The 15,815-nt window shown below is 41.9% G+C and overlaps 2 protein-coding genes across 4 annotated transcripts in view; one reads left to right on the forward strand and one right to left on the reverse strand.

Annotated features, from left to right (window-relative positions):
* The window catches only part of IGF2BP3 (insulin like growth factor 2 mRNA binding protein 3), a 147,487-nt gene that overhangs the window by 42,769 nt on the left and 88,903 nt on the right, over nt 1-15,815 (forward strand). The gene's annotated exons all lie outside the window — the stretch shown is intronic.
* The window catches only part of MALSU1 (mitochondrial assembly of ribosomal large subunit 1), a 125,615-nt gene continuing 113,501 nt past the window's right edge, over nt 3,702-15,815 (reverse strand). For both annotated transcript variants that reach the window (XR_014246446.1, XM_082398607.1), the window contains one exon: nt 3,702-4,144. The gene's annotated coding sequence lies outside the window, so the exon portion shown is untranslated. The remainder of the gene's footprint in view (nt 4,145-15,815) is intronic.

Here is a 15,815-nt window from a genome sequence, read left to right on the forward strand (position 1 = left end):
GGTGAAGTTGGTGACATTATCTCCATTTTCAAATGGGCAAATACGGGCCCACAGGGTTCAAAGAATTAAGCAAGAACAGATAGTGAATTTAAAGAAGCGTGGAACTAGACTTTGAAACTCTTGACCTTTGACCCCTTTACAATTTAAAGGATGGTTTGAAATACTGATTAACAAAAACTATTGAGGGCTTGTTAGGAGTAGGATGAACTATTTGGATATTTCCTTTCCTTGAAGACTTGAATGACCACCATCTGTTATTTCCTTTTTGAGGAGTCACTTTGTGTAACATTTTATTTGTATACACTGAGCCTGCTGGTTGTCTCGTGCCAAAGCCTTACAGAAGGTGATAATTTTGCAATTATATGTCTGGACTCCCTTTATAATGGAAAAATTAGACTTTGAATCCACTAATTAATCTTAGAATCACTGAAAATGTACTGACCAGACATTACGTGCCTCCTGATTTGACGCAATAGGAAATACATAGCAACGTAGATGAAATATTCTTGTCAAAAAAAAATAGAGGTTTGACTGGATTCAATTTCAATCTGACTTTGAGTTTATAAGAAGTATAGAAGGTAGAGGCACAAATGAAATGATGCCATGAAGAAACACCTAGCCAATTCCAGAGTATGGGACATTCCACAGGACAAATGACATTGTTTAGTAAAGTGATGGCATATTAAAAGGGAAGGGGACTGTTACAGAATAAGACCTATGAGGATAACAAAAAAGCAAGCATACACCTGCACTAAGTTATTTGTGAACTATGTAAACAGTCCTTAGGAGCAGCATGGAGTATCTAGAAAAGCCTTAGAGTTTTTTGCAGGAGGCTTTTGGTGTCAGACTTGGAATTACATCCCAGCTCCACTGCTTACTAGATATGTGATCTCTGAACCAGTTTTTAAAATTCTTGAAGCCTCATTTTCCTCCTTTCTAACATGGGGATGATAATAGCCACTTGCTTGGGTTGCTATGGGCTTTAGTAGGATTATGCATGCGCAAGCCCTTAAAAAATGCTTGGTACGTATACGTGCACCCTACATTTTAGCTATGATATGAACAACAAATTCATTTCCTCCCAACTTAAAGTTCTTGTGCTTAACTCAGATGCAGCCTATAGCACACACAAAAAAACAGGTATTATACCAGGGGGAATTTAAATGTGGAGAACTACACAGGTGCTAGAGGGCTGAATCGGCAAAGACGGAATCCACAGATAGTGACTATAGCAGCTCCCACCCTGAGGCTGAGTGGGGAGGAAAGGGGTCAGTGGAACAGGGTGAGGTTATCAGATCCTAGAAGCTTGAAGGGAGGGCTCTGAGTAGCTGAGAGTGAGCAACGGATGCTTCCTGGCTGTGGCTGGTGCCTGGGATGGGGGAAGAAGGGAAGTGATGAAGCTGGTTCTGGGAATGCCCAGAGCAGCTAGAGTCCGAAACCCATGGCTGTTAGGATGACGCTGATACGAACAGCTGATAAATGGGAAGGAACATGTGTCATCTCCGCTCCTGCTCTCCAGTCCCCCTCTTGTGCATTCTGTCAGCAGAAACCACCAGGGAACAGCTGGCAAAGGTGCGATAATAGGGCAGAGTCCCAGCCCCAGCATCACGGAGTTGGAAGGTGTATTTGGCATTGAGAGCTTAATTTCCAGTCGAAGTTCTATCCCAGAAGTGAAAATTCCTCCCCTGTTCTGCCAGCCCTCTTCTAAGCCATTTTCTGTGAGGTCATCAAAGAAATGACAGAATCTGGGACCATGGCAGAAACACCATGAGATAACAGTGCTATAAGGCGTTTTATAAGGTCTGTAACTGGATTGTTGATTATCTTTATACCACTGTGATACTTTATTTTATTTACATTACCTTTTTACCACTAGATCCTGCTGAATGACACACGGGGATTCCTCTCAAGTTCCTGGAATACCACATCATGCATGCTTTGTGTGTCATGTGGGGCTTAAATGATTTCTAGTCAATTAGTTTTGGTTGATGGTAAAGTGCACTCAAGTGTTCTGGACTGGCTAAATGTTTCACTGCTTAAGTGTTTTGGCAGATAAAGATATGGGGAAACTAACTTTTGGAAGGACCTGCTGCTGGAGAATTAGGTAGGTTTGTTTTTTCCCCCAAATAGGTGGAATGTAGAAGGGAAATAGAAGAAATTGTTTCTTCTCCCCCTCCAACCCTCTTGCCTGAGGTACTTGAAGAATAGATCTGTGGTGTGACCAGAACTGGAAGGGCTCCTCTATAAATAGTCCTGATGTTGGACAGATCTGGATCCTCAGATGCCCTAAGGGATGTAAACGTGTGTGATAAGGGTTTGAGGGAACACCCTGGGCAAATGACAAAGAGGTGAGGAAGGGATAGAGCCCCAGAACACTTGACTTTAAACACCTTTGAGAAGAATCCTTTTTCTTTTGCCTTACTCAGTGTCTTAAATTGGCCCCATTTTCTGAATTTAAGGGGTGTCTTTCTTCATTTAAAAAATAAATTGCCAAGGCCTTAGGAAAGGACTTCTCAAAGAGAGTTTTTCCTAATCTCATCATCTTAATACTGCTCTCCAATCAAAGTTATTAGTACTCATAGAATGTTAAAAGTGAATACCCTCCCGGAAGGGAAATGTAACACCCATTAATTATGTAAATGAAGGGTCTAGAGTAAAGGGCAAGTTAGGTTCTCATTTGGGGGTCAGGTATTGAAAGTAGAATGATGCTTCCTCAGAGGTTAGTGTCTGGCAAAACAGACTGAGCTACTGAGTTAGTGGTTTGCATCATAAAGCCCTGACTGCCCATGCCTGGAGTGACTGTATTTTCTGAGGCAAAGTTTTGAATATATGATCTGACAAATACTTATGGGGAATGCATAATTTAAAATTACAACTTGCTGGAAAATGCAGAATGTATGTTGGCCTGGATATCAGATTTTTCCTGGACTTAGTTGAGGTGAGAAGATGAATATCTTGGGAAGAAACTCTGAAGAGGTTTCCACACTGTAAGATCCATTTTTCTGCCACATGTGTTGTCTGGTGTGATTGAATAAAGGAAGTGGAAGCTGTCTCCTGGCCTCAACATAGGGGAGTAAAGGGGGGCTCTTCATAACTAAAGCATCCTCAAATTGCATCCAGGCTTCTGACATACCAGGGGGTTGGTCTCTGGTTCTTGACATGGAAAGCAAGTAACCAGTATGCTGAAAATGAAAGCCCAAAACTACAAGTTGAACATCGCAATGTAAAATATGCTTTGCTTTTTTTTCTCAGCAGAGTTATCTTAATGATTTCTCTTTCAAAGTTCTTTTTGGTTGTTCTGTGTAAGCTTGAGGCAATTTTTGGAAGTAAGTACATCTTGTAGGAAATCTTAAAGGGCTTTTTCTGTTGGGCCATAGGATTGCCCTAACAGAACACTTTCTTTATTGAAACACTTTGGCTTGTTAGTTTGAACCCACCCCCTAGAAACCAGTTTGGAGAAAGTTGACTTCTAGGGCATAAGGAATGTTAGAAAGCCTTGGCTTCTTTCATGATGAAGTTTTTTCTCTGAAGTTTGGGGGTGGGGAGTGTGGCATGAGTGGTAAGATGTAGTGGGATGAGGCTGAACTTCCCTGTAAATTACACTCAAGCGAGTCACATCCACTCTCTGGCGGAAGGGCTAAAGCTTTAGAGAGATGCCTGTGTTTCAGACTGTAATGAAAAATACACCGTAATAGGACACCTTGTGAGATGAGGCTGGTACTTATTTTTTTTTTAATTTAATTTAATTTATTTATTTTTGGCTGCATTGGGTCTTCGCTGCTGAGTGTGGGCTTTCTCTAATTGTGGCGAGCAGGGGCTACTTTTCGTTGTGGTGCACGAGCTTCTCGTTTCGGTGGCTTCTCTTGTTGCAGAGCACGGGCTCTAGGCACGCGGGCTCAGTAGTTGTGGCACATGGGCTTAGTTGCTCCGCGGCGCATGGGATCTTCTCGGACCAGGGCTCGAACCCGTGTCCCCTGCATTGGCAGGTGGATTCTTAACCACTGCGTCACCAGGGAAGTCCCTTAAAGGTTGCCTTTTGCAGCAGACATCTTGGAGTTGTAATGTAGTAGCAGAAAAACACTGTTCTGGGTTGGTGATTTTCAAAGTTCTCTCTTTTCTTCGGAGGAGATGGTATGGCAGAAACCTGGTATGTGAATATAGATAAAGTTAGAGTTATTCAAAGGTGGCACAGAACCTTGCCTGCTGGTTCCCTCTTTGGCCCCCAGGGAATCCCTTGGGTGCAGGTGTGATATTGTGGTTTATAATAAAAATATGTATTTGCTCTTGGTCCGCTTCTGACCCAGAGCTCCTTAAAACCCTTGGAATTTCGTAAGTGGTGAGAGTGATGAAGAGTGATGAATTCGTTACGTTAATGATACGACTTTTGGAAACCACCTAAGGGTGAGAGCCACTGACCAGGTGATTAGAGGGTTAGAACTTTGAGTCACAGTGTGCTGTCACCCACCTCCACCTCCGGGGAGGGGAGAGGGGGCTGGAGGTTGAATTAGTTGCCAATGCGAATGATTAATTGATCATACCTATGTAATGAAGCCTCATAAAAACCCCAAAGGACTGGGTTCAGAGAGCTTCCTAGTTGGTGAACATGTGGGGAAAGTGGTGAAGTGTGGGGATTTGAATGGTGCGCTGGAGAGAGCATGGAAGCTGCACACCCTTCCCTCACACCTTGCCCTGGGCACCTCTTCCATCCGGCTGTTCCTAAACTATATCCTGGTGATCCAGTAAGTAAAATGTTTCTGTGAGCTATTTAAGCTGCTCTAGGAAATTAATCAAACCCAAGGAGGGGTTGTTGGAACCTCCTGTCTATAGTTGTTTGGTCTGAAGTACAAGTGACAACCTGGGCTTGCAGTTGGCTTCTGAAGGGTGGAGGGCAGTCTTACAGGACTGAACCCTTAACCTGTGGAATCAGATTCTATCTCCAGGTAGATAGTGTCAGAAATCAGTTGAATTGTAGGACGCGCATCTAGTACCTGAGAGTTGTTTATTGGTGGTGTGGGAACTGCCCCCCTCCACACTTTGGAATTGGGTCCAGGAATCCGAAAGAAGAGGTTTTGTTGGACTGGTTTGAAAATCACCATGGCTTCAGTGAATTTGAGTATGAACAGTTGTTAGAAGTAGTTGATCTCGATCAAGTAATTTTTTTTTTTAATAAATTTATTTATTTATTTATATATTTTTGGCTGTGTTGGGTCTTCGTTTCTGTGTGAGGGCTTTCCCTAGTTGTGGCGAGCGGGGGCCACTCTTCATCGCGGTGCGCAGGCCTTTCCCTGTCGCGGCCTCTCTTGTTGGCGGAGCACAGGCTCCAGATGCGCAGGCTCAGTAGTTGTGGCTCACGGGCCTAGTTGCTCCGCGGCATGTGGGATCTTCCCATACCAGGGCTCGAACCCATGTCCCCTGCATTGGCAGGCAGATTCTCAACCACTGCGCCACCAGAGAAGCCCTATCAAGTAATTTTGAAGGAACTTATACAACAAGTATGAGACCGTTGACGCTGATAGGTGATCTTTCTTCTCCATGGCCTGACTCTGAGCACTGGCCAATAAATAGCTGACTCTTACTGAGCACTAATGTGCCGGGTGCTGAATTAACTTGTTTTAATCTTCACCACAGTCCCATGTCCCCATTTTACAGATGAGGCAGCTGAGGTCAGAGAGGTGAAGTAACTTGCCCAGGGTCATGCAGCTGGAAAGTGGTAGAGTTTCTGCTCTTAATCAGGTTACTCAAACAGAACACTTCCCCTGAAAGGTAAGTTTCTATTTCTTAAAATTATCATCATTTATTTGCTTTCACCACGCCCCTGAAGGCTGGACAGTGAACCCAGTAGAAACTGGATCCTCCCTAGGTCTGGAGGAAATATGTGGTTATGAGTGATGAATGGGCTTGGACAGATTATTTGGGGAAGTTATTGGTTAACTGTTCCATTTAGAGAACCGAGGACGGTAGAGTTCTTCATGCATCGTCGCTCTGGGATGGGCCAGGCTTTGCCTCGTGAGAGATGAGCTGGTGTAAGGTGTTTGGGGAATACCAGTGTTTCCCTGTGACCCCTAGATGAGTGGTTGTACGAGGCACGCATTTCTGGTCCTTATCTGCTCTCTCCCCGTGTTTACCACGCCCTTGTACTCAATGCCTGGACTTGTGTCCTGTGCTTCATAGTTCTTCTGGGATGGTCACCTCAAAGATCTCCATGCCCTTTATTTAAGCTTTTTATTATGAAAAATATCAAACATAAACAAAAAGAAAGGCTAATATAACGACACTCAGTTTCAACCATTATCAATATATAGCCAGTCTCTTTTTTTTTTTTTAATAACTCTAACCTCTTCATCCTTTCCCAGACTGTTGTACATAAAATACATCCTAGACATCGCATCACTTAATTCAGTAAATACTGAATGCATCTCTAAAAGTTAAATGTCTCCAAATTAGTTTGCTAGGGCTGCTGAACAAAACACCACAAACTGGGTGGCTTAAACAACAAACTTTATCTCACAGTTCTGGAGGCTAGAAGTCTGATATCAAGATGTCAGCACATTTGGTTCCTGCTGAGGGCTGTGAGAGAAGGATTTGTTTGAGGCCTCTCTCTCTTCAGGTAGTTCCTCGGTTTGCGACAGTGTAAATCCACCCTTCACGTGGTGTTGTTGCTGTGTGTGTCTGTGTCCAAATTTCTCTTTTTTATAAGGACACCGGCTCTACTGGATTAGGGACCACCCTAATGACCTTGACTACTTCTGTAAAGACCCTGTCTCCAGATACAGTCGAGCTGTGGTACTAGGAATTAAGACTCCGTCCTATGAATTTTGGGGAAGACACAGTTCAACCCATAACAGTCTCTTTAAAAAATACATGTATTAAATGAATAGTAACTCTCACATATCAAATCTAATCATTTCCTTGATTATCTTTTTTAAAAAAATTATTTGAGTCAGGATCCAAATAAGATCTTTTTCTAGACATTTAATCAATAGGTACGTCTTTTTTTTTTTTTTTTTTTTTTGTGAGAGGGTTATGTAGTGTATTTGTTGAAGTTGGTTTATTCTGCAGAATGTTCCACATTCTTACTTTGCTGAACTACATCCATGTGTGGTGACTTACCATGTTCCTCTGACCCTTGTGGGACTTGGATTAGACTCAAGTTCACTTTTGGTTTGTTTGCACAAGACAAAGTAATAGGTGGTGATGTATTCTTACATCAGGAGGTACATAATGTCTGTTTTTGGGTTATGAAATGCCACTGATCATTGCTTAGATTCATCATCGTGTGGCTGCAGGATGGTCATACTCTAATTCTACAATTTCTTCATGTATTAGTTGGAATGCGTTTGTAAAGAGGAACTTGTCCTTGCTAGCTATTGAAGTACTCTACTGAAGTACAGTTTGTGTAGGAGAGATAGGAAAAATACTTGATTCTTTCCACTTATTTACTACCTTATAAATATTGGGTGCCTTGGCATCCTACAAGGGTAACCAGTGAGTTGTTTTTGTTTTTAAATCAGTGAGTTTTTGTGTAACTATGAGCTCGAGTTTAAACATACTTGGGTTTCAGAATTACTGGAATCATTCTTTTTTAAATTAACTAATTATTTATTCATTTATTTTTGGCCACGTTGGGTCTTCGTTGCTGCACACGGGCTTTCTGTAGTTGCAGCAAGTGGGGCTACTCTTCGTTGCAGTGCGTGGGCTTCTCATTGCGGTGGCTTCTCTTGTTGTGGAGCACAGGCTCTAGGCTCGTGGGCTTCGGTAGTTGTGGCACGTGGGCTCAGTAGTTGTGGTGCGCAGGCTTTAGAGCACAGGCTCAGTAGTTGTGGTGCACGGGCTTAGTTGCTCCGCGGCATGTGGGATCTTCCCGGACCAGGGCTCGAACCCATGTCCCCTGCATTGGCAGGCGGATTCTTAACCACGGCGCCACCAGTGAAGTCCCTGGAATCATTCTTATTGATACTGAAATTATCCTATCCTGAGAGGCCTGTCCTTTTGATGCTTCCTCAGTAGTTGATAGCTTCCTTGATTGTTGGTTTAAGAAATTCCAGGTTTGTCATGTACATTTCCTGTTTCAAGGAGTGGAATCGGCCCTTTCTTCAAAAGGCCTGCTTTCTTGGGAAATGGTATTTAGAGATCACAGTGTGATCATGCTTCTCTTGGGACCACATGTGTTGGCATTTCCTTGGTTGTTCATTTTCTTTCTTTTTTAAAAATATTAATTAATCAATTAATTAATTGGCTGCGCCGCGTCTTAGTTGTGGCAGGCGGGATCTTCGTTGCTGTGTGCGGGATCTTTTAGTTGCCGCATGCAGGTTCTAGTTCCCTGACCAGGGATTGAACCTGGGCCCCCTGCACTGGGAGCGCAGAGTCTGGACCACCAGGGAAGTCCCGGTTGTTCATTTTCTTGGCAGCATTTATGCCCTCAGTTCCTTTCCCTGCAGGTTTTAGTCATGGTTACTCTTGTGTATTATTCCCCAACATGTGCTTCTCCATTCTTAAATGTGAACATTTCTGTGCACTCTTTGTTTTTCCTCTCTTAGAAGTTCCATTTGTTCCTAGTGTTTTTGTTTTTGCTTTCTACTTGGAAGCAAACATTCACTTGAATACCCATTGAATTTAAGCTGTCTAAAACCGATTTTTTTTTTCCCTCTTGAATCATCGCTTTGCTTTCTCTGTGAAATTTAATATGACTTAGGTCATGTGGGCTTAGCCTTGAGGTTATCCTTCATTCTCCTCCCTTCATTCATTTGCTCTCTGGCCACAGGACACCCGGTGTCCTTAAGGTCCCCCCACCCCCACCCCATGCTGCCTTTGGTGCGCTTTCCTGTACCCATGGCCACCACCCTGTAGAGGAGTCAGTCGTACGTCAACCAGTTAAAGCATCTCACCAGTGGTAAATGGGAAAAACAGCCTGTAGGCGCAAGCAGCCTATGGAAGGGTGGCCATGGAGGGCTACTGTTGTGTGTTCTCAAGCTTTAAAATCATCTTTAGAGGTGCCTGAGCACTAATTTTAAGATTCTGTGTTAGTGCCAAGTTGTGAAATTGCTCTTTCCATTTCATAATCTGCAAATGAGTCCTGTAACTCTTCAAATGAAAACAATTGGTCCTTTCTGTCTGAATTACATTAAACTATCCACAACCACAAACAGATTACTTATGGTTGTAAATAGGAAAGGTCATAAAAAAAGAGGTTTCTGGTTTCAGCAGTATTCACTTGAAGTCATGGGAGATTAAAGAAGAAATAATTGGTAAATCTCTGTTTCTGGCTTTTTTTTTTTTTTTTGACTTAAACAAGAGAAGCTTATTCTCTCACAGTTCTGGAGTCTGGAAGTCCAAGATCAAGGTGTCAACAGGATTGGTTTCTTGCCTTTCTCTTTGGCTTTCAGGTGACTGCCTTGTCACTGTGTCCTCACATGGCCTGTCCTCTGTGTGCACACATCCCTGTGTCTCTTCCTCTTTTTTTTTTTTTTTTTTAAATTGGAGTAAAATTGTTTTACAATGTTGTGTTGGTTTCTGCTGTACAATGAAGTGAATCAGCTGTATGTATACCTATATCCCCTCCCTCTTGGACCTCCCTCCCACCCCATGCCACCCATCTAGATATTCACAAAGCACCAATCTGTTTCTGTTTAGATTGGCGATTAGGAATAAGTGTGATCCCATGAATAAAGACTGAGAGGAAAAGAAGTTAACTACTAGGGGGTGGGAGATAACGTAATAGTTATCCAAACTTCAATGCTCCATGGCTGAACAGGCAAACAAAGTGACTTTTAAAAAACTTAGAACATTTTTAAACTTTAAATCTTTTTTCTGCACAGGATCCAATAGATCTTTGTTTTAAACTCTCAAGAGCCTTAAAAATACTTACCCTTGTTCTTTTCTGTGCAAAATGGTAACCTAAGTGTGAAGTAAGAGCCTTGTTGGCTTGATTGAGAACATCGAGAGAGAGAGGACCTTTGTCATTTTCATTGACAGCGTTTCTGATATCAGATACATGGTGTCTTCTCCAATACCACTTCTCCGACCCTCCAACAACAACTAGGTGTCCTACAATTCAATTCAGTTCTGATGGCTAACTATGGGATTTAGTGTCAGACGCCACAGGTTAAGGGTTCCGTCTCGCAGGACTGCCCTCATTTCAGGTGCCAGGTGCAGTGGGATGCCAAGGCTTCTCACACTTGTGCCTGGCTGACTATAAATGTGGATGGAGGGTCCCACAATGCCCCCACTCCCCTCTGATAATTCACTAGAATGGCTCACAGAACTCAGGAAAAGTGCCTTACTTACTACTACTATAATTTACTATAAAGGGTACAACTCAGGAACAGCCAAGTGGAAGAGACGCATAGGGTAAGGTACGGGAAAGGGGCGTGGAGCTTCCGTGCTCTCTCCACGTTTCCCGTTCTCCCCACATTGCCACATATTCACCAGCCCAGAAGCTGTCCGAACCCAGTCTTTCTAGGTTTCTGTGGAGACTTCCGTACATATGTGTGATCGTTTAAATCACTGGCCATTAGTGATTAACTCAGTCTCCAGCCCCTCTCTTCTTCTCCAGAAGTGGAGAAGTGAGGATGTAAGTTCCAGACCTCCAATCATGCCTTAGTCTTTCTGACGACCAGACCTTCATCCTGAAGCTATCTAGGGGCCCACTGAGAGTTGCCTCGTCAGAATAAAAGACACTCCTGTCACTCCTATCATTCAGGAAACTCTTTGGGATTTAGGAGCTCTGTGTCAGGAACCAGGGGCAAAGACCAAATATGTGTTTCTTATGCCACAAGAGACTTATCTTATCCTCAGTGCCTGGCATCACTTGGCATAAAACTTTTCGAAGAATGAGTGGTAGAATAACAAGTCGAATTGTAATCATACACTTTATTCTAGAAGGGCATTCAGGTAGTTTAGAAGAAGGCATTTATAAACCAAGTAGACTACCAAGTAGCACAAGTTGATAAAGGAGGCCAAGAAAAAAAGAAACACCCCAAAACAAAAAACAAAAACTCTGGTGGGATCAAAGATGATTTAGGAATAAGGTTAAAAATCACCCTTGTGTCCTACACAGTACTTTGGGCTCTCCCTCTCCTCTCTACCTCTGCTTCTTGCTTCTACCTCTTGCTACTGTTACCAGTTTATTATGAAGGATCCAAGTCAGGAATAGCCAAATGGAAGAGATGCATAGGGCAAAGTGTGGGGGAAACGGCATGGTGCTTCTTGCCCTCCTATATGCTTCCCTTTTCTGTCTCCCTCAACTTTTTTTTCTTCCTGTTTTTGAAAGCACAGAAGTACATTTAAACAAAACAAAACTCCGAGTCCCACACTGAAGTTTTTACTTCTTGTGACGCCTATTAGACAGCAGTTGAACTGAATCAAATGTGAGTTTTATTGTATTAACACTGTGATGTGTACAATAGTGGATCAAACTCAGTGGATATCAAAATGAGGTGTGAGAGTTAACCTTTAATTTACTGGGACATTTGTGTCTCTCCCCCCCCCACCGCCCCCCCACAGTGAGGGTTTCTTCTTTAAACAATAGTGAAGTGAATTCCCTGGTGGTCCAGTGGTTAGGACTCGGCACTTTAACTGTGGTGGCCTGGGTTCAATCCCTGGTCAGGGAATTAAGATCCCACAAGCCGCACAGTGTGGCCAAAAAAATAAAGAAACAAAAAACAAACGAACAAACAAAAACAGTAGTGAAAACTTCAGTCTAAGGAGAAAATGAGTCAACTATTTCAAAATACTGAAAAAATTAAGAATGTTTAATTTACTCATATAAACCGTTTAAGAACACACATAAAAGGACAAGCCCAGAAGGGCAAAAGTCAAAACACTAACAGTGGTGTGATAGGTTTGTAGGTAACTTTTATTTTTTTACCTTCTTCACAGGAGCTCTGTTTTCATCATTGAGACCCTTTTCCTTCTCTTTAAGGGGATTTAACTTAAATACTTTGATTGGAAACTAAGATTGAGTGTATTTTAGGGATGAATATAGGGCTCATTTGATAACCAAAATAGGGGTAAGTTACTGAGTCCAAGAAGAAAATGGAGGGAAATAAGCCTGATTTTAAAGAAGAAGCTTTAAGATTGATGGTCAGGGACTTCCCTGGTGGTGCAGTGGTTAAGAATCCGCCTGCCAATGCAGGGGACACGGGTTTGAGCCCTGGTTGGGGAAGATCTCACATGCTGTGGAGCAGCTAAGCCCGTGTGCCACAACTACTGAGCCTGCACTCTAGAACCTGCGAGCCACAACTACTGAGCCCACACGCCTAGAGCCCATGCTCTGCAACAAGAGAAGCCACCACAATGTGACGCGTGTGCACCGCAGTGAAGAGTAGCCCGTCTCGCTGCAACTAGAGAAAGCCGCGCGCAGCAACGAAGACCCAACGCAGTCAAAGATAAATAAATAAAGTTATTAAAAAAAAAAAAGATTGATGGTCAGGAAAGCTTACAATACTCTGTCAGATACAGGTAAACTACTAGATAGGAAATCTCTCTTAACATCCTTCAAAATAAATGAGTATTGAAATCCATTGGAAGTGGCATGCCATTCAGATAAACTGGGGGCCCCTGGTTTGTTCATCCTAGAAAAAGGGAGTCTTCAGGATTCAGACAGGACAGTATGTTATAGAGACTTGGGTTACAGGGTGAGGAAGATGTTAGTCTTGTTGTTTTTCTTTATGACTCTATCATGTTTTTTTTTTTAACATCTTTATTGGAGTATAATTGCTTTACAGTGGTGTCTATCATGTTCTTGATGTCTTCCTGCCAACTAGCTTATTATAAAAAAAAGTATGGAATTAAATATGATTGAAAATGGACTTTTTTGGGGGTAGAAATTTCTTTGAGTTTTAACATGTATATATTTGTGTTCTGCCATCGCAGTCAGGATACAGGGTAATCCTATTGCACCAAAAAAATCACCCCCATGATAACCTTGTGGAGTCATATCCACCTGCCCCCGCCAACAAATAGAGTTGGTGTATGTCATATGATAAATATGTTTAACTTTATAAGAAACTGACAAACTCATCTCCAAAGTGGCTGTACCATTTTTACATTCCCACCAGTAATTTTTTTTTTTAACATCTTTATTGGAGTATAATTGCTTTACAATGGTGTGTTAGTTTCTGCTGTATAACAAAGTGAATCAGTTATACATATACATATGTTCCCATATCTCTTCCCTCTTGCGTCTCCCTCCCTCCCACCCTCCCTATCCCATCCCTCTAGGTGGTCACAAAGCACCGAGCTGATCTCCCTGTGCTATGCGGCTGCTTCCCATTAGCTATCTATTTTACGTTTGGTAGTGTATAGATGTCCACCAGTAACTTTTCAGTGATGCAGATGGTCAGCCTCATCACCAGCATTTGGTATTGTTGATGTTTTTTATTTTAGCTACTCTAATAGGTGTGTAGTGGTATCTCATTTTGGTTTTATTTACGTTTCTGTAATGGCTAATGATGTTGAGCATTTTTTCATGTACTAATTATCTTCTGCATATTCTCTTTGAAATGTCTGGTTACCTCTTTTGCTACTTAATTAGGTTGTGTTCTTATTATTGGGTTTGGAGAGTTCTTCATCTGTCATGGATACAAGTCCTTAGTCAACTATGTGATTTGCAGATATTTTCTCCTGATCAGTAATTCTTCCCATTCCCTTATCATTTTCTTTATCAGAACAAAAGTTTTAAACTTTAATGAAGTCCAATTTATTTATTTCGACCATCCCCCCTTTTTGCATAGTACTTTTGGTGTGTTGTCTAAAAACTCTATACTTAAATCTAGCCTATGAAAGTTTTCTCTTGTTGTGAAGTTTTATAGCCTTTTTTTTTTTTTTTTTAAATCTAAATTTATTTATTTATTTATTTATTTTTGGCTGCATTGGGTCATCGTTACTGCACGCGGGCTTTCCCTAGGTGCGGCCAGAAGGGACTACTCTTCATTGCGGTGTGTGGGCTTCTCATTGTGGTAGCTTCTCTTGTTGCAGAGCACGGGCTCTAGGCGTGCGGGCTCAGTAGTTGTGGCTTGCGGGCTCTAGAGCACAGGCTCAGTAGTTGTGACGCACGGGCTTAGTTGCTCCGTGGCATGTGGGATCTTCCCGGACCAGGGCTCGAACCCGTGTCCCCTGCATTGGCAGGCGGATTCTTAACCACTGCGCCGCCAGGGAAGTCCCTAGCCTTATGTTTTACGTTTAGACCTATGATGCATTTTGTATTAATTTTTGTATAATGTGTGAGGCTTAGGCAGACACATTTTTTTGCATATCGATGTCTAGTTAATCCAACACAGTGTGTTGAAAAGACTGTCCTTTCTCCATTGAATTGCCTTTGCATTTTTGTCACAGATCATTTGGCCATGTTTGTGTGAATATTTCTGGATTCTATTCTGCTCCATTGATTTATATGTGTATCCCTTTGTCAATACTATACTTTCTTGGCAGCTGTGGCTTTAAATAGTAAGTCTTAAAATTGGGTAGTGTTATTCTTCTAACCTTATTCTTTTTCAAATTGTTATATCTATTCTAGTTACTTTGCCTTTCCATATATATTTTATTTAGTTATTTATTTATTTTTCCCATTTTTTTTTTTTAATTTTAGCAATTTCATGTATCTTTATTTATTTATTTTATTTATTTATGGCTGTGTTGGGTCTTCGTTTCTGTGCGAGGGCTTTCTCCAGTTGCGGCAAGTGGGGGCCACTCCTCATCACGGTGCGCAGGCCTCTCACTATCGCGGCCTCTCTCGTTGCGGAGCACAGGCTCCAGACGCGCAGGCTCAGTAATTGTGGCACACGGGCCCAGTTGCTCCGCGGCATGTGGGATCCTCCCAGACCAGGACTCGAACCCGTGTCCCCTGCATTGGCAGGCCGATTCTCAACCACTGCGCCACCAGGGAAGCCCTCCATATATATTTTAGAACCAGTTTTTGGTTCTAAAAATTCTGCTGGAAGTCAACAAGTCCTACGTGTGTTTTGTGAGATTCATACCTATGTATTTAAATTGGGGGGCCTGCTGTTATAAATGATTTTTTATTTTAAACTGTAAGGTACACATAAAAATTCACCATACTAACCATTTTAAAGCATATTGTTCAGCAGTGTTAAGTATATTTACACTGATGCTAAACTAATTAGTTCTAAAAGTTTTTTTTAAAAAAATGTTTTGTTATAGTTTGTTGGCTGCTCTGCAAGGCTTGGGACTTTAGTTTCCTGAGCAGGGATTGAACCCTGGCCCTGGAAGTGACAGCTCTGAGTCCTAACCCCTGGACCGCCAGGGAATTTCCCTAAAAGTTTGTTTTCTTAATAGATTGTGTGAAGTTTTCTACTTAGACAATCATGTCATTGCAAGTTGGCATAGTTTCACTTCTTTTCCAATCTATATGCCTTTTGTTTCCTTTTCTTGCCTTGTTACACTGCCGAGTTCTTTGAATGAGAGTAGACATGGTTGCCTTTTTCTTACCCTTTGTGAGAAAACATCCAGTCTTTGACCTTTAAGTAAAATGTTAGCTGTAGGGTTTTTGTAGATGCCCTTTATGTGGTTGAAGATATTCTTTATATTCCTAGTTTGCTGACCATCTTTATAATGAGTGAATGTTGGTTTGTGTCAAATGCTTTTTCTGCATAAATTGATATGATCATACATTTGTTTTAGGCTGTTACTACAGTGGATTACATTGTTCTTCAAATATTGAACCAGTCTTACATTCCTGTGATAAATTCCACTTGGTTGTGGCGTTTTATTCTTTGAACATATTCCTTGATTCAACTTGCTCACTTTTTGGTTGACGACTTACTGTATTTCTCTTGATTAGGGATATTTGTTTGTAG

The sequence above is a fragment of the Balaenoptera borealis genome, assembly GCF_965194805.1.
Source record: "Balaenoptera borealis genome assembly, chromosome: 7".
In the NCBI taxonomy this organism is placed as follows: Eukaryota; Metazoa; Chordata; class Mammalia; order Artiodactyla; family Balaenopteridae; genus Balaenoptera; species Balaenoptera borealis.